This window comes from Mauremys mutica, chromosome 8, assembly GCF_020497125.1.
Source record: "Mauremys mutica isolate MM-2020 ecotype Southern chromosome 8, ASM2049712v1, whole genome shotgun sequence".
Classification (NCBI taxonomy): Eukaryota; Metazoa; Chordata; order Testudines; family Geoemydidae; genus Mauremys; species Mauremys mutica.
The window spans coordinates 25,430,466-25,453,828 of NC_059079.1; the positions used below are offsets into that span (position 1 = coordinate 25,430,466).

Below are 23,363 nucleotides of genomic sequence, written 5' to 3' on the forward strand. Positions count from 1 at the left end.
AGACCTTCTCATAGGTCTTTGCATTCCGTTTGTTGGAGCACAGCTCCGAAAGCACAGACTCATCGCCCCACACAGCGATCAGATCCAGGACTTCACGGTCTGTCCATGCTGGGGACCTCTTTCTATTCTGGGATTGCATGGACTCCTCTGCTGGAGAGCTCTGCATCGTTGCAGGTGCTGCTGAGCTCGCCCCGATGTCCAACCAGGACATGAGATTCAAAGTGCCCAGACAGGAAAAGGAATTCAAATTTTCCCGGGTCGTTTCCTGTGTGGCTGGTCAGAGAATCCAAGCTTGGACTGCTGTCCAGAGCATCAACAGAGTGGTGCACTGTGGGATAGCTCCCGGAGCTAGTAAGTTCGATTTGCATCCACACCTAGCCTAATTCGAGATAGCCATGTCGAATTTAGCGCTACTCCCCTCGTCGGGGTGGAGTACCGAATTCGAACTAAAGAGCCCTCTAGGTCGAATTAAATGGCTTCCTAGTGTGGACGGTTGAGCGGTTAATTCGAATTAACGCTGCTAAATTCGATTTAAAGTCCTAGTGTAGACCAGGCCTAACAGATTTATTTGGATTTATGCCCAAATAAATCTGTTAGTCTTCAAGGTGCCACCAGACTCCTTGTTACTATCTGTAACGTATTCCTTTGAGGACTCCTGGTGAACCATTAGTTTGACTCCATTAACCTCTGAGGATAGGACAAGAAGCAATGGGCTTAAATTGCAGCAAGGGAGGTTTAGGGTGGACATTAGGAAAAACTTTCTGTCAGGGTGGTTAAGCACTAGAATAAATTGCCTAGTGAAACTGCGTAATCTCTGTCATTGGAGATATTTAAGAACAGGTTAGATAAACACCGATCAGGAATGGTCTAGTTATTACTTAGTCCCATCTTGAGTGCAAAAAACTTCATTAGATGACCTACTGAGGTCCCTTCCAATTCTATATATCTACGATTCCATTAGTTTGTGATATCTGATAGGACCACAGCACAAAGTGACACAACTGCAATCTTAAAAAAAATGCATATAGAGTCTAATCAAAACAGTGATAATACCTAAAGCCGATTGAAGTTAATGGGAATCTTTCCAGTGACTTCAATGGATTTTCAATCAGGTCCTAGATGCACAACTTGAAAGGTCCAAATAATTCATGTTTTTGGTTTTTTTAAAACAAAATGAAACTAAACCAGGGGGAGGAATAGCTCGGTGGTTTGAGCATTGGCCTGCTAAACCCAGGGTTGTGAGTTCAATTCTTGAGGGGGCCACTTAGGGATCTAGGGCAAAATCAGTGCTTGGTGTCCTGCTAGTGAAGGCAGGGGGCTGGACTCAATGACCTTTCAAGGTTCCTTTCAGTTCTGTAATATATCTCCATATATTATACTGTCAGCAATTTCTGACTGCCCTTCAAACTTAGCTATTATTTGTTGACTTATTTCTTATAGGCAACTCAAGGGCTGCTAAAATAGAATCTTGAGAAGATGGCACTGAGTGACTTTACATCTTAATTCAGGAGCCTTAATTCCTAAAGAGCTATGTGGAAGAAATTTTGGAGGCATATGTGGGAGAAACGTACAAATGGACAGTCAAGGATGACCCTTCCCCATCTCTTCCACTGGACACTTTAACAAAGATGGAAGCAGCAGTTTGGAATTAAATTGAGATTGATTTTAATTAAAATTCAGCTTCGCAATAACAGGAGGTATGAAAGGAAATGGGTTAGTTGCTGCAAAGTTGTTGTGTTTTGAACAGGAATAAAGGCAGGAACTAAGTGTATCAATAAATACAGTTCCGAAGCCGAGTCATGTCAGACAACAATCATTGATTGAATTCATGCTTAGCCTGATTAAAAAAACGCATTTGCAATTTTAAACAATTTTGACTTCCATTAAGGGCAACGTTTGTGTTTTGTTTGATCCATTATGAAACTAGCTGCCTGTATTATACTGTGTCAGGCATTGCCTAGTCAGTAACAAACTATTTTGTCTGATGAGTCTTAGCAGAGAATACCTACTTATTCAAATCACATGTAGCCTGATGTCCTCTCAATTATTGTATAGGGGAAACAATGCCATGATGAAAAACATGATAGAAAGTGCAGAAATTAGTGAAATATAATCAGTGTCAGATCTGCTATATGAATAAACCTAAACACTCATTTTAACATTACCTCGAGAAACATAAGGCAATCCAATTCTTCCATATGGTTCAGCCTTCATAGTTCCTTCATATTGCAAAAATAACTTCCCACCACTAGCAAAGTCAATGAGTATAGACTGTTCCTGTGTGAAAGTATGTGGATATGTAGAATGTTGGATCTGATGTACTCAGGCTGTGGTGAGCTGAACAGACAAACTTCTATACCCATAGTAGGAAGACCCTGCTATTCTGGTGAAGCTTTGGTGTAATTAACTTCTGTGAGGTTTCTGCCTCTCTCATTTTGTTCACATGAACGGACCTGTAAAAATAATATATTACCTATACTTATCTCCATAAAGGCAACATATGGTAAAATCACTATGGATATCAATAAGGGAATAAAAGCATGAGAGATTTTTTTCACCATACATCAACATTTTGTATTTAAGGGGCCTTCATTGTATTTCAAAATGCAGCACGTTTGATGGAATATGTTAAACCAGGAGTTGGCAACCTCTGGCACGCAGCTCGCCAGGGTAAGCACTCTGGTGGGCCAGGCCAGTTTGTTTACCTGCCGCATCAGCAGGTTCGGCTAATCGCGGCTCCCACTCGCCCGTGCCGCTTCCCGCCACCCCCATTGGCCTGGGACAGTGAACCACGGCCAGTGGGAGCCACAATTGGCTGAACCTGCCGATGCGGCAGGTAAACAAACTGTCCTGGCCCGCCAGGGTGCTTACCCTGGCGAGCCGCGCGCCAGAGGTTGCTGACCCCTGGGTTAAACCATTCTTTTAAATAAAAAGGTGACTTTACCTCCCTTCTTGCACGGCACCATCCTCTTCAAAAATGTTTTCCCATGCAGCTGTTTTAGAAAGGAAACCAGTCAAGGTAATGTCATTGTTTTGGTTTGGAGAAAGTTAACTAGTTTCACCTATCAGGCAAGGTGTTATGGTAGGATAATGCAATCAAGCTTCCCACAGACCAGGACACACCAACTCAAAGCAGCACCAGATCCTGCCAGAACAAGAGATGCAAAACCTGCAGACACATCTCCACTGCTCTAATGATCAACATCCCTCACAACACAGCTTTCAAGATCCATAGGTTGTACACATGCCTATCACAGCATGTGGTGTACCTCATCCACTGCATTAAATATCTCAATAACAGCTATGTGGATGAAACCAGACAATCACTATGCTGTTGAATGAACTGACAGAGGAAAATGATTGAAGACAAAAACACCATATCACCTGTGGGTGAACACTTTTTCTCTAAGTAATCCTCATCCTCAAAGGAAACCTGCATAACACTTTCAAAAGATGAGTCTGGGAGCTTAAATCCAACACTAAAAATCACGGACTGAACAGAGACACTAGATTTATTACAACAATTTGTAACCCTCTAACCCCCCTTTTTGTCCTACGCTATTGGGGTGTTAAATGAGCCACTTCATGTTGAATGATCACTTAGAATATATGCTAACTACTTATGCTAAACTATCTGTTCCATCTTGTATTTAGCTGTGATACTCTGAGAGCAGGACTACATTACAAAATTAAGTCATCCTAAATTATGTAGATGCACTGCAGTAATTGAATCGGTTTTACATGTCCATACTATGCTCCTTGTGTTGGCAGCGCACGTCCTCACCAGGAGTGCTTGCACCGATTTAGCTGTCAGTGTGGGGCATTGTGGGATGGCTGCTGAAAGGCAGCAACACTCAATGTAAGCAGTGCAGTGTCTACTCTGACACCGAGTCAACCTTACTACATTGACCTAAGCGCTTCACCTCTCATGGAGGTGGAGTTATTAAGTCCGTGTAGTAGGTGAGTTACTTCGGTGGGAGCTGCATTTTAGTGTAGACAGAGTTAGGTCGACATAAGCTGCCTTACATTGACCTAACTCTGTAGTGTAGACCAGCCCTGAGTACCTTTGCCAGTCTGGAAGAAGAGCTCTGTGTAGTTCAAAAGCTTGTCTCTCACCAACAGAAATTGGACCAATAAAAGATATTGCCTTATCTCCTTGTCTATCTATTTTCATAGTAATTTGTAAAACAACCAGTGAAGGGGTGTCATTTCCCTTTACAGGTATGGAAGGCCAGTTCTTCAGCTGGTGGAAATCAGTTCAGCTTCACTGGAGCCCCATTGGTTCAATATTTCTAAGAACTACATTTTGCAATATTTCAAAATAAATAAAATAAAACTACCCTCACACAATGTTACACAATTCATCAGCAAACTGAACTTTGTTTGTGAAGCTAATGTTTGAGCACATCATCTTCGGTAGCCAGCCACATATAGCTCACCTTTCTATAACAACCGCTCTTCAGTACAAATCATCATTAGGAGCCAATTTCCCACCTCAGGAATCTCTCCTGGAAACAAATTAAATTAATATTTAACACAAGGGTTTGTTATGAAAAATTAATCTTTAGCCTCTGCAATGCTTCATGCTCACAATATGCCCCAAAGCCAGTGTTAAAAATGTAACAAGTTTTTATTTGGGGGAAAAAAGGTGAGCTTGTGTGGAGGGTCCAAGTTAATACAGTACTTAGAAATCAGGGGAAAAACAAAGCAGAAAACAAGATTAATGTAATAACAAAAAGAATAAGCAGCTTCCATGGAGATCGTATTATATGTTAGCTAAAGCACAACTTCAGAATTTTCTATGTAAAATACCAACAAGTATGGTGGAAGCACTCAGTGATTCCCCTCCGGCCTACCTGTATCCCCTACTTTGAATTAAATAGGGAGAAAAACAGATTGGTTTAAATTTTACAACAGTTTAGGCCTGAAGAAAACTACACATTTTCCCCAACACAAATCAGCTGCATTTAATTCCCCAGACAGCTGGCATGAACACAGCCTCTCCACAGGACACCTGAATTACAAAATTAGCACATTCAGAACTCTAAATCACATTCCATTACATCAAGCCCTAAGGTCCAACATTACTGAGAGCAAGAATAAATTGCAGAGTTTCTCCTGAATTAACCCTCTTAGAGCACTCTCAAAGTTAAATTGCCCTTTCCTCCCCTTTAAAGATATATGGAAATTTACACATTCCCTGCCACCCTTTCTAATCTATTCTGATTTTTTGCCAAGTGGCACAGTTTATGGGACAGAAATTGAAAATCCTTCTTTATAAATTCACAGTTGTAAATTAGCCCACCTCATGCAGTTTTGTGTCTGGTCCCCAGAAACAACATTGGCCAAACACTTTTCTCTTCTACCACAGTTTTATTGCAATCTGATTTCACGCTTTGCAAATAAATAATAATAATAAAAAAATTAAAACAATCACCTTTCCTTGTTGAAGTTGCTTCCAACAAATAAATAATTATTGTTAAATGATGTGGGAATAAGGGACACTGTTCCTAGATCAACATAGTAGTGACTTGATCTTATTAGCACATGCTTGCTAGTTCCTTGATATATTATTACTATTATTTATTGATTATTTCTGTGAGCATCCACAGTGTGCTAGGTGCTATACAAATGTGAAGTCCAATGCTGGGCAAATTCAATTTTTAGACCAACAGCTACAGTCACTTAAAATAGTATTAAAAAAAAAAGTTACTCTTCAAGGAAGCAATGAGAGAAGGATAGGTGAAAACCATAGTAATATTCTTTTTTTAAACAGTCAGAGGGGTTATATGTTAAAAAGTTTCTTCTGCTCTGAAAGTTTCTGGTTTCAGAGATATTCCCTATGTTTAATGTGGGGAATCCCAGTACAACCAATAATACATCTCAAATTGGTAGAAGAAAACTATGTATCCACCATTCATATATTTTAATAAAAATTGATGATGATGATATTATAAAGCAATTCAGTGGCTTAATCTGAGAATCTCAAAATACTTTTCAGACATCTACTATGGCCTCAATCCTGCAAAGACCTACACACATAGTTAACACTGTGAAAAGTCCGATACCCTTCAAGGAAACAAAGTGCTGCACATGCACAAGTGTTTGCAGTATTGGGGCCTAATTAAGTTGGATACTCACTCCATGATGAAGGTAATTATTTTACAGGCAAAACAACAGTTATTCAAACCCTAATTATTTGTGTTTCTGATTATCCAAAATTTTATTTTATTCCCAAGTCCAAAATTCATAGAGAAACTGAAGTAGGGTTCCCAAAACTCCAGCTACCTGAATATTTTTGAGGTCCCTTAAGACAGCTATATACATAGGCGCCGACTTCCCCTCTACCCGTGGGTGCTCGACCCCCCCAGCCCCACTCCTGCCCTGCCTCTTCCCACCCCTGCTCCACCCCACCCATTCCACCCCTTCCCCAAAGTCCCTGCCCCACCCCGCCTTTTCCCACCCCAGCCCTGCCCCCTTCCCATCCCATTCCACTCCCTTCCCCCAAGTCCTCACCCCTGTCCTGCCTCTTCTCCACCTCCTCCGCTGAGCGTGCTGCGTCCCTAGTCTTCCTCCTCGCTCCTGGAAAGTCCTAAGTGCAGCGAAACAGCTGTTAGCTGGCAGGTGGGGCAGGAAGTGCTGGGAGGGAGAAGGAGGAGCAGGAATGTGGCATGCTCAGGAGGGGGGGAGAAGGAGGCAAGGAGCAGGGAGCTTGGCTGCTGGTGGGTGCAAAGCACCCACTAATTTTTCTCTGTGGGTGCCCCACAGAGTCGTGCCTATGGCTGTATAATCAATATTTATCTATATACCTATTTTATAGATGGGTAAGCTGAGGCAGATAGCAGTCACATAACCTCTTCTGCTTGCTACTTTCAATAGCCCAGTGCTGAAGCACCATGGGAAAAAAACTGTGGCTAGCAGTGGGCCCACCATATGCTTGTTGCCTCGAGGCATCCTACAATGAAGACACTCAGTTACTACTGGATAGAAAGTGAATACCTAACGGACTCCACATGGGCAAAACAGGCCCATATATTGCACGCAGCCTAGTGCAAGAGGGCAGACCCAACGAGGCTGCTTTTTAAGGTTGCTGGATGGCTTAGAGCTTTAGTAAGGAAAGTGTAAATGAGATACCCTCCCATCTTGAGGAAGACTATTGTCTTTTGCTGAGTTTGCAATAACATCACCCATGATGGCAGGTCAAATTGAATTACCAATGCCAGGGCAGACAAACTATTTCAAATGTCTCTCTTGAGCAGTCTGACCTTGTCCTTTCTTACACTGAGGTTAAGAAACGAGGTGTCATCTCAGAGATCAGTGGCAGCCCAACCACAGTGGATCAGAAAACAGCAGACCACAAGGTATGATTACAAAGAGCCTCTTTTCATTCACTGGAGCAGCTGCATCTCAAGGGCAGATGAGCCCATAGCCACAGAATGCTGGCAGAGGAAAGCTGTTTTCAGTTACCAGCTTACAAGACAAAGGAGTCAAACCTGTGTAAGACTATGTATCTAATAGTGAAAATACAAGAATGTGGATATTGATGAAAGTGGATTTAGTTTCTAAATGTGCATTGCTGAGTATTTTCAGAATGGATTCATGGAATTCAAAGGGCTTAATGGAAAATAATTACAAGAAAAAGAACAATTTGCAATAAGTGGAACAAATAGAAAATAATGAAAGCAAACTGGATTCAATCTAATCTACTGAAACTAAACTCTTAGCTGAGCACACGATAATGGAAATAATTACAATTACTGATTATATGGATAACAAAATAGCAATGGAGAATGGGTGGGAGAAACAGATGTTTCTGAAAATATTGTGTGTATTAGCCTTATTGAGAGTATTTGAATATAAATAAAATATGTATCGTAAGCAATGTTCCAATTTTCATTTCTGTTTTTGGATCTTCTATTATTTATTCAGTTTAGTGGGAAAATTTTATCCTAAGGCAAACTTTTGCCTTCCCAGTCACTCTGCATCCATTATATTATACACTGTACAATTACACTGTCCTTTGACATTGTTTTCTATGTTCTAGTAATATTTATAAACAAAATCCCTGTAAAATGCATTTTACAGCAATAACTATTTTAACACATTTAACCATGAGATGTTACCCAGGGTGAGTTCTAATGTCCTGTATTAATCACTACTGCGGACAATGTTTGATGATAGAATTCCAAGGGTTTTTTCCCCTGTAAACTATATACAGATTCAATCATTGCATCTTCAAAGTCCATGGTGCATGTCAGCTCATGTTCAAGAAGCCAGCAGTGACAGAGAATTGAGATGCACTGCCTTTTTGCATTCTTTATCAGTTTTGCCTTGGAGAAAGAATATTCCTCACTTTAGTCCATGAAAAACACAATTGACTATTCAGTAAGCATCTAACTAACATTATTTATGAATAAAGAATTCAAGGAATATCTACATGAGGATAGTGTGGTGCAGTGTTCAGAAAAGGGACTGGGGGTTAGAAAGCTCAGATTGTATAAGTGACTCTGCCACTGACTGTTCTGGGCAAATCACTTATTTTCCCTCTGTGTCAGGTTCCTGGTTTTTTAGATGGGCATAGGCAGAAAGTGATCTGAAGATGTATGTTGTAACAGGTCATCATTATTATATGCTTCTGCCCGCAACTAAGATGGGACACCTCCTGTGAGCTATTTGGCCAAACAACTAGCCACTACAGCATAACAAAGGCAATTTACTGGTGCTTCAGCTACCCATTCTTTTCAGATAGGAAATGGAAATCCTTCCTCTTAACTCCAAAAATGAAATGTAATAATGTATTGGTAAAAAAGATTACAGAGCTCTCCTTTCTTTGGGGAGAAAGATGGGTGGGTGTTCATCTACTGTAGCATAGACCAGTGGTTCTCAAACTAGGGCCGCCGCTTGTTCAGGGAAAACCCCTGGTGGTCCAGACCGGTTTGTTTACCTGCTGCATCCACAGATTCAGCCGATCGCGGCTCCCACTGGCCACGGTTTGCTGCTCCATGCCACTGGGGGCGGCGGGAAGCGGCGGCCAGTATGTCCCTCAGCCCACACCACTTCCTGCAGTTCCCATTGGCCTGGAACGGCTAACTGCAGCCACTGGCAGCTGTGATCGGCCGAACCTGCAGATGCATCAGGTAAACAAACCGGCCCGGCCCGCCAGGGGCTTTCCCTGAACAAGCGGCAGCCCTAGTTTGAGAACCACTGGCATAGACCATGGTTTTCAAGAACAGCCAGGGGCAGCTCTAGGCATTTTGCTGCCCCAAGCATGGCAGGCAGGCTGCCTTTGGCGGCTTGCTTGCGGAGGGTCTGCTGGTCCCGCGGTTTCGGAACCATGGAAGCCATGGAACCAGCGGACCCTCCGCAGGCTGGCTGCCGAAGGCAGCCTGCCTGCCATCCTCGAGGCGCCGGTAGAGCGCCCCCTGCGGCTTGCCGCCCCAAGCACGTGCTTGGCGTGCTGGGGCCTGGAGCCACCCCTGAGAACAGCAATTATCAGTAAATCATTTTTTCTTCTCCAAAGATTAATATTTAGGAGATTACACACTATTGAAAACTAGGAGACTCAGGAATCTCTCTATAATACAATGGCAAGAAAGTGAGAGAGGCAGGAAAAAGTGAAACACCCCACTCTCCAAAAAAAATTAAACTGAACCAACCAACCAATGAAATTTTCCTGTGGGTAGAGGATTTTAATCTTCCCTAGCCTGGTAATACTGACAGACTATATTTTGATTGTTGTCTTCAGGTCAAATATAGTCTATATTACTTAGACCTGGTCTACACTTAACATTTAGGTTGACATAGCTACGTTGGTCAGGGGTGTGAAAAATCCACACCTCAGTTGATGTAGCTATGCTGACCTAATCCCCAGGCCCAGTGTAGTCACCGGTAGGTCAACGGAGGAAGGTCCATTAACGTTATATAATCCTAGCTATGGTGACATAGCTATGCAGCTACAGTCCTAATGCAGACATACCCTTAGGGAATATATGCAGAGGACTCCATGCAAACCTCCTACATGAAAAGACTGAGTCTGTTGCCGTTGCAAACTTTCCTTATGCTGAATGTCCTTGATATGTCGCTGGAGTCATGAGCCACCAGACTAATAATGAGAGATGCCATCAGACAGCAGATTGACATGCTTCTATTGGAGACTACAGAATCTTCTAAGCAGAGTGTTTTGAATAAATACTTATAGATGCCAAATGAGCTCTGTGAGATGTTTATAGCCCAGGTGAAGAGGGTATCCAAGCAGTTTTTTGGGGGGAATACATAAAAGGATCCTCATTTGGCCCTTTTGTACTATCTCACAAAATATTTCAAATTTGAATTTGCATGTCCTTTGGCAGAATCTTTCCAAGACGCTAGGAGGACTTGGGGTCTTTGTTAGCAGAACTTACAAGGGGGCCCTTTGTGATCTGTTCCAAGACACAGGATACAGGGTTTCTTCTTCATTCCTCTCAGACCAAAGTGGACAGTAACAGTGAGATAAATAGATAATATGACAAAAACACACAAAATTCACAAACACTAAGAACAAGAGTCAACGGACTCTCGCAGATGCAATAGGAACTGTGAGGCTTGAGGCCCTACAGTGTCACCTGCTGCAGGCTATGCTGTTGCTAACAAAGCTAGCTCACAAAAAGTTTTACCTGTTATTTCAAATAATTACAATGAAAGTAATGCTATGGTGAAGGAGAATTAATCCGTGGTGAGAGAAGCAAATTAGTCATCAAAAGAGACAAATTGCTGCACAGCTGGGGAACTGGTTGCACCGTCCAAGAGTGCTTCTTCGTGGACTACAGTCAGAAAGGAACCTGCTGTTGGAGCAGAGGTGGTGCTGGGTGGACAATCACATATATTCCCCCGCAGGGGCTGATGTGAGCGACCCCTTGATGGACTCCGTGGCTTAGAACCATGAGCTTAGGTATTTCCTACCTTGGAAGAAAAATACTTTGCTTATCTTTGCAAAGTCCTCTCAGATCCTCCAATAAAAGGTGCTCTATTTGTTCAAAGCATTTATTAGTTTGAAAATATTCTGCAATACGATGCATCATCTTTTGGCCCCAGCTCTGTCTCCTTTATGTTGTTCTGGCAGTGCTAAAGGGGTGGAGAGCTGTTCTAACAGGCAGCTGGTGAATGCCTTGAGATAGCAGAAGGGTGGGTGGCATAGAGGTGGCTGGCACTGGGGACATTCCAGGGTGAGCCACAGGAATAGCTGGGGGGGTGGGGAAGAGCCAGTATGATCACCAGCCAGCAGCTCCTAAGGATCTCTCTGGGCATCATAACTTAGAGCTGCCCTTAGCCTGCTCTAGTAGGTCGGGGCCATTTCAACTCCCATTTGGACCAACAATCAGAGAGCAGAAAACTCAGTTTATAGCCCCTTTGTCTTCATCTCACTTGGCACAGTTTGGTGAGATCTAGGGACTGGACTGTCGGAGAAAAACTCAGTTCTCGCTTTCTGTTTGGGTGCAGCAAAATCAAATACTTTATTCTTTCTCTAGTAATTACAATAGAGGGAGGGAGTGTCCTAGGAAACAGGGTCGCCCCAGTCCTGGACAGGTCTCTCTCAATTGGTAAACAATTACAGCAAGCATTTATACCTTTGTTACAGACAATAGCTAGCAATAATACAGACAGTAAAGAGAAACAATTGCATTTGTTTATACATAAGCCTTTCTGCTATCTTATTTGTCTCACTACTAGAAAAAGCAAGCCTGCATATTTGGTTATCTATTGCAAGGTCATAATAACTTTTCACACAGTTTATTCTCTGCCTCACACTATCTTCGCTTCTACAAATCTCACGTCATTAGGGTCACAGCTAGCCTAACTCTTGCTAACTAACTGACATGCATTAAGATCCCTTCAAATCTTTGTTAATTATTTCCCTGCTTCCACAGGACCAATATTTTTTTCTATATAAATTGCTGAATAAATTAGCTAACAAGGCAATTCTAAGTTTCTTGGTACTGTAGTTTACATAGTATCTGCAGACATCATATAAATATATCCAAGCTTTTAAGACGCTTTCAGATGAGGTGACATTTTATTTTACTTACAACAGGTAAAAAATAATGATCCCTTTAGAGTCTTAGTTAAGTATAGCATATGGATAGCACATTGTCCACAAGAGACATTATAAACAGCGAATGACAAAAAACAGCTCCTCAAACCTTTGGTATTCTACTCTACCCTGAAAAGAGAGCCCTCCTGTCCCCTTTTCATTATATTCTCAACAAATTAGCCCTCCTGTGGGTTACTGGATCAAGCAATGCAATTGGAAGTGTGATCTAATGCAGGACCCTTAACAAGAAAGGTTACGTATGACTATATTGTTCCTTATTGATAAACATATCACTTTTCACTGGCACATTTTAGATGGTAAAAGCTGCTCTTTCATTAGCAAAGCAAGACTGGAGCATTACAGCAGGAGGAGGAACAAGGTCACGAGATCAGTTATGTTAACTGCAACCCATTGTCATGAATTGAATCTTGTTTGTATGACCCACACCTCTACCTTGGAGACAGCTGACATTTAGAAGATACAGCAGTGAAAATCTTTGTGAAATACTAGAAGATGTAACCAGCAGAGAGTTGAAAATAGAAATAAATGTGCAATATTTTTTTTAGGGTATTTTATCTTATTTGTGAGGGGAAGAATTCCTTTGTGGATTTGGCTCTGATCACTTCAAATTACTTTGATGTATTCTTATATGCTTAATTTTTTTCTCTCTGCCTTTTTATTGGGCTATCATGTTAATGGATTCATGTGCCATTTTTTGTTTTCAATCCAATCTGTCACAAACATGGAAAATCCATATGTTTAAGAAATTTGTAAACTTCCAAAATGTACTCTTCTTTGGCCTAAACTTGTCATTACTGTGTAATTTAATTGGCTGGCTATTCCACTTCTTTTCCTTTTCACAGTGCTATTATAGTGGAGAATAAGGAAAGACTGGTCATTGACCAGTCAATCAAAAACTTACACCTCACAAAAGATGAAAATAACAACTTCTTAAACATTTAATGTAATAGAATTAACACTCTCATTATGATAAAAGCCTCCTGAGAGATGAAGATTGAGAGGAGGACAATTAAGCAGACATTTAGTCATTCATCTGACAAAGATTGATTTAAACGGTGCCATTTCCTAACTTCATTACAATCTCATAATTGTACTCTCATAGGATATGTCTACACAGCAACGAAAAACCCGCAGCTGGCCTGTGCCAGCTGACTTGGGCTCACAAGGCTCAGACTGCGGGGTGGGTTCATTGCTGTATAGATTTCATGCTGGAGCCTGAGTGTGACCAGGCGGGTCGGGGCTCAACCCTCCCAAGGGCGGAAGGGAGCCACACCGACCCACTACAGGTCCTCTGTCTCGCAGGGGCTGATCCCCTTCTGGGTTCCTGGCGACAAAGACACAGTCAGAAGGCTCAGTCCCCTGCTGCAGGGGCTGAGCAACAGTCAGTACCAGGAACTCAGGCCCTCTGGGGTGGGACTGAGCAGCAAACAGTACAAGGCAGCTCAGGCCCTTTGGGTCAGGGGCTGAGCAGCAAGCAGTACAACGTGGCTCAGGCCCTTGGTTGCAGGGGCTAAGCAGCAAGCAGTACAAGGCGGCTCAGGCCCTTGGTTGCAGGGGCTGAGCAGCAAGCAGTACAATGGGCTCAGGCCCTTGGTTGCAGGGGCTGAGCAGCAAGCAGTACAATGGGCTCAGGCCCTTGGTTGCAGGGGCTGAGCAGCAAGCAGTACAATGGGCTCAGGCCCTTTTGCTGCAGGGGCTGAGCAGTAAACAGTACAAGGCGGCTCAGGCCCTTTGGGTCAGGGGCTGAGCAGCAAGCAGTACAAGGTGGCTCAGGCCCTTGGTTGCAGGGGCTGAGCAGCAAACAGTACAATGGGCTCAGGCCCTTGGTTGCAGGGGCTGAGCAGTAAACAGTAGGCGTATAGGCCCAGGTCCTTACCTGGGTGAGGGGGAAAACTGCCACCCGTGAGTGGGGTGGCAGGGGGGACATAGGCCCGCCCACTCCACTGTGTCCCAGCCCGGAGCCCTAACAGCGGCTTTCACTGCCGCTGGTCAGTGGGGTCCTGACCGCAACACACTGACATCGGGACCTCTGCATCTGTAGCCTGACAGGGGTCGGCTACCCCCGGGCTACGTCCATTTCCCCCTCAGGGCCTACCTCGTCGGTTGCACCGGATCCAGGCCAGTCAAGCTGCATAGGCTCCTCGGGACCAGGGCTTGGTGGCAGGTCCGGTAGCTCTGCTGGGAAGTCCGGCCAGGCGTGCTCAGGCGGCTCCTCCGGGTAACAGCAGGGAGGGGGAAGCCCCAGAGGCTCCTCTTCGTCGTGGGCACGGGGGAGTTCCAGCGGTTCCTCCGGGTACCGGTCACGGGGAAGCTCCGGTGGCTCCTCATCGTACTGGGCGCGAGAAAGCTCCGGCCAGTCAGGACAGCTGCCTTGGGCCCTGGAGGGTTCCCAGTCAGGAGCTCCCGCCGGCACGTCTGCTCCCGGCGGTGGCTGGGCTCTGACTGAGCTTTGGCGGCCGGCTTTTATACTTCCTGTCCCGCCCCTTGACTTCCACGGGGCGGGAACAGGTGGCGGCAGCTCCGCCCACCTGGGTGTCTGCACCAGTGCTCCCTCTGCTGGGCAAGAGGGGAGCCACACCGACTCACTACACTGAGCTCTGGGACCTTCCCACTTTGCAGGGTGAGCATGAGCCCAAAAGTCTATCCAGCAATGAAACAGCCCCGCAGCCCATGCCCTGTGAACTCGAGTCAGCTGGCACGGGCCAGTTGCAGGTTTTAATTTGCTCTGTAGACACGCTGCCTTCAGTCTGCCTTCAAATCAGAAATAAGAGATTCAAAAGGAGTGAGATTTACCTTTCTACATTCCATTGGCCTTTTGCTGAATCGGTGAGTTTATGTGACACCTTTAGATATGATTGTGATTTTTCAAAACATGACCCCAAACAAAAAAAATTGAGGACAGATTCACAATTTTGGACTAGCTGTTTTACTGAATTTGCTTCATTTTCCTTACCTGCTTTCTATCATCCTGTGCTAAGTTTGTCTTTTTACTATGTGTGTATGGTCCCACAACAGCTGGACACTGTCTGCAATATCACAGTAAAAACAATAAATAATGGCAATAATGGTTGATCCAAGACAAGAAGGAAGTAACAGTCTACACTTATGCATCATCTGAAAATCAATGCATTTCAAGAGAGTCAACTCAACTTCAGGTTTTAGGGAGGTTCTGCCACTTTGTTGTGCTGAGACACTTGGGCACAAGCCCTTTCAGTACTGAATTTAAAGTGATCAGGTCTTCAAAATGAAGAAATATTTCAAGACAGAAGCCATGATTATTTCTTCAAGCATCTCAGAAAAGGAAACCCACTTTGGTCCAGAGGCCAATGCAAAGAAGAGTGTAATGACTCCAATACAGGATGTCAAGTCCTCTAAAATAAATACCAACCTACAGCAGGTAAGGTGATTCCTTTCATGGGGAAACTATTTAGAAGGCTTGATTCTCCCCTCTGAACAGCACTGTTATGGAGTGGGTGGAAGGAGAGCAGGATGAAAAAGTCTGTTATGACCCCTGATTCTGTACCAATCTTCCCCGGTGTGAATTGGAGCAGCCTAGAGTTTAACTTGCACCTCTGGCTTATGGTCTATCTTACCCCTTCCCTCCCTGAGCAGGCTCACCACGTCTGAACTGAGGAGAACTGTAGTTCAGGTGAGTTACAGCAAGAATCCAGGTCCTTTGTACCATCTTAATATTGCAAGGGGACCAGAGTATAATGGAGAAATGGTCCCAGAATGCTTGTCTTGTTCAAAAGAAAAAAAAACCTGTTAACTCAAAGTTAAGGTTGATTGGTGGTATGTCATCCCCTTGCAGAATGCTGAGTTGAGCAAAGCTCAGGCATCTGAAAACCAGGAAATAAATGGTTAAGGTTGCCCAAGCAACCTCAACTCTGCCTTCTTTTAGCAATGCCATAGTATGCCTGTTAACATATACACCTTTACTCTGCCAACTCCACAGTTGCTGAAATGTACAGGCTCTTTACCTCCTTTTACAACTCATTCACTCTCACCCACAGGATTCCAGGCATTGGCAACCTTAATTATGCATTGCCCAGTTTTCAGAAATGTGAGTCTTGCTCAATTCAAAATTCTGCAAGCGGAGGACATACCACCAAGCATCCTTAACTCTGCATTAATGTGGGTTTCTTCTATTGAATTTTCTAGGGTTTATTTTAATCTGGGAAAGATCTGCTGTTGATAGGAGTTAGCAGACTTTTTGGCAGTTGTACATATCATGTCCCACAATTTGCATACTGAGCCAGCCCCCGCAATCAGCTAGACTGCACCAGCCCTGCTTTAGCACACCTCCCCAGCCAGGCCCTTGACCCACTCATGGCATTCCCCCCTCCAAACGGGTCCTCTCCCCAATACTGTGCCCAGGCCCCTTCCTCCATCCCCCATTGCAAGCAGAAGTCCTCACTCCCTGGTCTACAAACACTTCTAGTTCTGTAAACTTCCTCCCTTCATCCCTCCCCAAGAGCAAATCATGCCTGACCACCTGATTGCCTTCTATGATGAGATAATTGGCTTTGTGGCTATGGGGAAAGTGATGGACGTGATATACCTTGACTTTAGCAAAGCTTATGATACGGTCTTCCACAGTATTCTTGCCAGCAAGTTAAAGAAGTTTGGATTGGATGAATGGACTATAAAGTGGATAGAAAGCTGTCTAGATCATTGGGCTCAATGGGTAGTGATCAACGGCTCGATGTCTAGTTGGCAGCCAGTATCAAGCAGAGTGCCCCATGGGTCGGTCCTGGGGCTGATTTTGTTCAGCATCTTAATTAATGATCTGGATAATGGGATGGATTGCACTCTCAGCAAATTCACAGATGGCACTAAACTCAAGGGAGAAGTAGATATGCTGGAGGGTAGGGATAGGGTCCAGAGTGACCTAGACAAATTGGAGGATTAGACAAGTGCAGAGTCCTGCCCTTTGGATGGAAGAATCCATGCACCGCTACAGGCTGAGGACCGACTGGCTAAGCAGCAGTTCTGCAGAAAAGGACCTGGGGATTACAGTGGACGAGAAGCTGGATATGAGTTAACAGTGTGCCCTTGTTGCCAAGAAGGCTAACGGCATATTAGGCTGCATTAGTAGGAGCATTGCCAGCAGATTGAGGGAAATGATTATTCCCCTCTATTCGGCACTGGTGAGGCCACATCTGGAGTATTGTGTCTAGTTTTGCAGCCCCCACTACAGAAAGGATGTGGACAAATTGGACAGAGTCTAGCGGAGGGCAACAAAAATGATTGGGGGCTGGGGCACATGACTTATGAGGAGATGCTGAAGAAACTGGGCTTATTTAGTCTGCAGAAGAGAAGAGTGAGAGGGGATTTGATAGCAGCCTTCAACTGCCTGCAGGGGGGTTCCAAAGAGGATGGAGCTAGGCTGTTCTCAGTGGTGGCAGATGACAGAACAAGGAGCAATGGTCTCAAGTTGCAGTGGGGGAGGTCTAGGTTGGATATTAGGAAACACTATTTCACTAGGAGGGTGGTGAAGCACTGGAATGGGTTACCTAGGGAGGTGGTGGAATCTCCATCCTTAGAGGTTTTTAAGGCTTGGCTTGACAAAGCCCTCTCTGGGATGATTTAGTTGGTGTTGGTCCTGCTTTGAGCAGGGGGTTGGACTAGATGACCTCCTGAAGTCTTTTCCAACCCTAATCTTTTATGATTCTATGATTCCTATAACTGACTCATATGCAGTGCCTGGAGCAAAGTATGAGTCAGTGAAATGGTGTTACTGCTCAGGGTTCAGGATGGTTGGAGAGTGGAATTTGTGGCAGGGCTGGTAAGAAGAATCACAGAAAAGGTTTCTGTTCCTCAATACTGACAGTTTTATGTCTGAGAAAAAAGATCCTTGAATCCCTGTTGAATAGATGTACTCCATCTCAGTGTAACAGTGAGGCATCAAAGCTTGCAATGTTTCTATGCCAAACAGTACACACTTTCTGGTCAGCCATGATGACCCCTTCAATTTCCTGATTAATGTTCTTCCTACACTTATTACTAGCTTTCATACTGTTGCTGTAGCAATTATTCAGATGCTCAGGCAAATTAGAGAAAATAATCACAGCTCCTGGACACAAATCTCTGATGCCGTTCAAATCTGCTCTCATACATTTTATGAGGTGTACACCAGCAATAAGGCCTGGATCAGTTTTACATGAGTGAATTGCCACAGTGGCCAGTAGATCATAACCTCTTAAGTCACCAGTGAGATGCTACAGAGTGGACAAAACATGATGCCATTGCAGGCCACATCTCTTCATCCAAATTAGAAATCCCCAAGTCATAGTGTACTCCTTGCTCTCCCGCAACTTCTGTGATCTTGTGATCCAAGAATCACCCAATAATCCACATGTTGCTAGCCCTTGCAGCACACATATTTCTTTCCCCCATTGGTCAAGGCACCTGCGCTGTGAGTTACAGACTTCTGTGGTAGGTGTCTTTCAAAACATCACATTAATCTGCCCTGGGATCTGGAAGTAGTCACTCTCCCCCATCTCTACCCAAGGCATAGTGAAATACAGATTTTCTCAAACAAAATCAACCCCAGGCTTGCCTACCATCAGTCCTCATTCTTCTCTGATCCCAGCCTTAACAACTTCTCCTGTCTCTGTCGCCCATCCATAACCCTCCACCACACACACGTAGAAAGTCCTCTGTCTCCACCTCCTCCTCATCCAATATAACACAATATTTTGGTTACACAGACTACTGATTATTCCTCTGTGTTCACAGTAGACATCCCCCTAAAATAAACATAGGCTATATTATAACAGAGACAATTTGTAGCAAGCAACATGAGTTATTAAATCTTTCTTGCAAAGGTGTATAAAGGTTTGAAATAGACACATCACAGGCGGGGTGCCCCAGGGAAAACAGTATCAGCATATTCCCTCCAACTACCCAGACAAGAATCAAGTGGTTGAATAGAAACCCTCTCCTATTTTTTTCTTTACTGGTGCATGTGCACTGTAATCCTTCCAGACTGCACATCTACACAAACAAGTGAACGTGTCCTTACATACCATTCACAATTTGGGTCTCACAAAGACTAGTGGCTGTCATTCACTACCTTGGGTAAAAATTGACCGACAGACTATTTCGACCCACATCACAGCAACAGCTTGATCTCTAGCCTTGCATAAAAAAAGCGCCTAAAAGCAAGCAAGCAAGCAAACAAACAACACACACAACACCCATATAGCTAGAAACTTGAAAAATGGCAGGTTTTCCTCAGGGCTTATATCTCCAGAATCCTTGGCTAAAATTACCCTGAATTTAAGTTCCTAAGCCTTCCACAAGGCATGGCAGATTTCAAGACAATCCGTGCAAGCAAGCAGATTTTAGAGCACTTAGAATATTGTCCTTCAAAACAGGAAGGCGAGAGGGAACGGGCTCCTCTACACATCCATCTGCAGCATAGGAGGCTCTGAAAGGCATGAAACGTCCCATCCATCTCAATATGATGTTCCCAGTTGAATGAAAACACTCCAGGGAGATGAATAGAACCCGAAACAATAGCTCTGAGACACACAAACTTCTCCATTCCTCTCCATGGATGCTCCCATCCCCCTCCTAAGTGCTTTAAAGCCTGGGATATGTATGCTGTATGTCTGTTCTCATACTGGCTCATATGGCGGGGGGGGGCGGGGTCATGAAAGGGACATCAGACCCTCCTAAAAGGGAAAGTTGCCTCAGAACCTGCCTTACATGAGGGGGGACAGAGGAGGGATCCAACACCTGCAGAAGGGAAAGACACGCCCCCCCCCCCGATCCTGGCAAGCACACAGTGACAGCAAGAGGGGCTCATATGGACAGGGAGGTGGATTCAGACCTCCTAGAGGAACAAGAATGCCCCAGATCTGTGCACACACACAGGACAAGCACACATACGTGGAACTGACAGTTCCCCTGTTCCTATTATTCTCTAGCTCCCCTGCCACTCATTCCCACATCTCCCTACCCAGTGTCCTGCCCTTCCACTCCACCTAACTCCCATACCTCTCTCAACTGACCCCCCAATCTCTCTTTCCCCTGCCATCCTCATTTATCCCCATGCCCAGAACCTCCCTCGCTGAAACTCCAGACCTCACCCCTCCTATTCCTCCACTCCTCTACCATTTAATACCCCTCCCCTTCCAGGAAGCATTCGTAATTCCTGCCCCCTCCCCCAAATACTTTGACCCCTCCGGCCAATAAAATTGCCACCCAGGACTCACAAATTGTAGCAATCTCCAGCCACTCAGTCCAAAAGTCTTTTTGTTTTAGGCTTGTGATTAACTTATCATTACTTAGGTTAATTGAAGGGTGAGTTCACAGCCATCAATCTCAACCTCTCAATTTAACAGTACAAGACCATAGAAAGAAACCATTTATGCAGGGCAGGCTGTAACTCAGAAGTCTGTTGATCACGTGAGCCCAAATTTAGCTCACTAACACTACCCCATGCCTCCATGAGGCACTCCAAATTACTAAGTAATCTGTGGATTTCAGAGCACTTACAAAGAGACAAGCTTTAAAACATATAAAATGTCAGTTTTTCAGTATGGTTGCATGTTTACTGTAAAAAAACAACAAAAAAAAACATTTTCTCAACTACTGTTCTCAGTTGGGGTCCTCCAAAGATTTAGTGGATGCCATGCATTAACTTGGGTAAAGCTTGACAGATGGAGACTATTTTGACCTGCATCACATCAGTAGGTTGGTCTCTAGCTCTGCACAAAAATAGCTTGCCTAGAATTCTTTTTTAGAAAATGGCTATTCTTTTTAGAGGTTATATGTCTAGCAACCCCAAGCTCAAATGATCCCTACCCAGCACCCTCCTGAGGCAGGCCAAATTTCAAAGGAATCCAACTGAGCATGCCAATATTAGAGGGTTTATAAAGTCCACATTTAAACAGGTTTTGTTATGCTGTAATCATCATCTTAGAGGACTTTCTAGTAGCATTCACGGTCCTCTTTTTTCATTGATGTTATTTATCTCTCTTCTCTACAGCCCATCACTACTGTACCTAAAGTACTTTAAAGAGCTTTAAAATAAAACAAATATTCAGGATTAACAGACACCAGTAAACTGCAATTCTAATTTTAACCTGCCCAGTTTTTTGCTTTGTTGATCCTGTTGTTATTATATGGAGTTCTCTTCTGGTTAGTTTAAGACAGCTTCCCCTGTTTTTTTATTTTAGGTTGAGACAATTCCCTGGTTTTTCACTAGGGAATCATTGCAGGATTCTCTTTCCTTTTGAGGATATTGTTAATGAAGTTCATGACTGGGAAACACAAAATGGATGCTGTTTTGAAAAAAGTCATTTGGCTGGCCCAGTCTGTGTGATGGAATAAGCGGAGATGTTAGGTTAGTGGAACCAGAACATGGAAAACAATGATCAGGTAGAAATTACCTTATTTGTCAAAGGGGTAGGGATTTGAAATGAGAGTGTGCCCTTTAGAAAATAAGCACCTAACCCTTTTTGCACTACACTACAGTAGTTCAAGCTGATTAGAGTGTGCATTATTCTCTCTTTTTCACTTGAACAAATCAATTTGCTGCTTGACAAATAAGTACATAATGCAGAATGCCAACTTACAGATTGGTATCATTAAAGAGAGAGCATGGTTATACTGGCAAGGGACCATATTTCGCCTACATTTCAGATTGTGTGATAGAAACTTTGTTTATAGAGGATACATGACCCAATCCATCTGCTATACTGCAAAAAAGCTAAGATATGGTCAAATGGGACCAAAATGGAAGTGTAAGTATTTAGAATCTCATACATATACCACAAGCAACAGTGGCTGATTTCTTCATAGGCATGTCAGAGTTTGGAATTGATTTGTTATAACAGACGTGTAACAGGAGTAACGCAAAATGTTTTGCACAATTTTTTAAAAAGGATTTTAATATTAAGTGCAAAAACCTCATGTGCTCTGTCTTTAGGGGAGTTAAGTAATTAGCCAATTTTCATTATAGTTCAAAATACACATCCAGATATTAAATCTAATTGATTAAATTTATTAAGGTTACATTCCAGAAATCTAACATTAATTTGATAGGGAAAAAATCTGCCTTTAATATAGAGGTTCTATTACTATTTTCATTATTGTAATCAAAGTCTGAGGGAGAAGGATTAAGTTAAGCTCCGTCTTTAGTGTTGTCTCCTCTGCTGTATTGGTACAATGCATTCTAATAAAAAAAAAACCCAACACTTTCCACTTTTAAATTATTCATGGTCTTTTTCATTAAAAAACCAAAAAGTCAATTTAAAAACTTAGTAAAATTTTTATGAAAGTCAGAGACTCACAATAACTCTGACTTTGCATTCCAAGGTAATGACCTCTCTTTATATTTCCTTTTCTTAATAAAAGCAAATTTAAAAATTTACGTCTTTCAAGAGGGATGATGCCCCATAAACAAAGCATAAGTATGCATAGCAGTGCTCCGGGTTGGACGTCTGTCACTCAAATCACTGTCATGCCTCAAGCTACCCTGATACAATCAGAAAAGAAAATGGAGTTAGTTAGATGGGTTTACAGGATGATGTCTGCATGAGTGACAGATGTTTGTGCTCTAGCAACATTATGTGCATTCAATTTTTATTATAGAACAATTGCTTCTAATAGCTTTTATGTTTATGTTCAATATGTTGTAAATCCACCTCCATACACACAAAAAATGAACAGAGAAATCTTATGAATTGGTTTTCATATTTTTTTCCCAATAAATGCACTTTTTCTCAATAGAAAAGTAATTTGGGCAGCTGGTGAACTGTGGAGTTCACCAATCTACGAGTTCTCAGACACACACAAACCATGTCTTCATGGTTCAAGGAAGAACTGACATTACGCCCGAAAGGATTATCAATCATCAACTGCACAATATCATCTGTTGTAAATTGGGAGTCTGATTAATAACAGCGATTCAAGCATGTTCCTGAAAACTGTGATCTTTATTGACTAAGTGGACTGGTGACTTTCTCTTTTCATGTTGTTTGCACTCAATTTGTGCTGCTTTCAGTTATTGATACAGTACATTACTATTTCTGTTATGATTGTTTTCCACATTATATAAAGTCAATAGAAAAGTGCCAGGTGAAGCAGGTAAAGTTTTCATCAATTTTGTATAAGTCTTGTTGCCCTACTTTTGATTTTCTTTTTCATTCATCAGCAACCTAACTGAGCCTTGATATTTCTTTTATATCATTTTTGAGATATCAAGAAAACAAACTCTAACCTTGCTGTTTATAAATAGTCCTTCCAGTTTTTATTCCTT

The 23,363-nt window shown here is 43.1% G+C and overlaps 1 long non-coding RNA gene across 1 annotated transcript in view; it reads right to left on the minus strand.

The window, feature by feature from the left end:
- Positions 1–1,959: 1,959 nt before the first annotated feature.
- LOC123376436 overlaps positions 1,960–23,363 on the minus strand; it is a 159,385-nt gene continuing 137,981 nt past the window's right edge. Inside the window, exons 3-4 of the long non-coding RNA XR_006581788.1 lie at positions 4,440–4,508; positions 1,960–2,453 (exon numbers count right to left, since the gene is read on the minus strand). This is a non-coding gene — a long non-coding RNA (uncharacterized LOC123376436). The remainder of the gene's footprint in view (positions 2,454–4,439; positions 4,509–23,363) is intronic.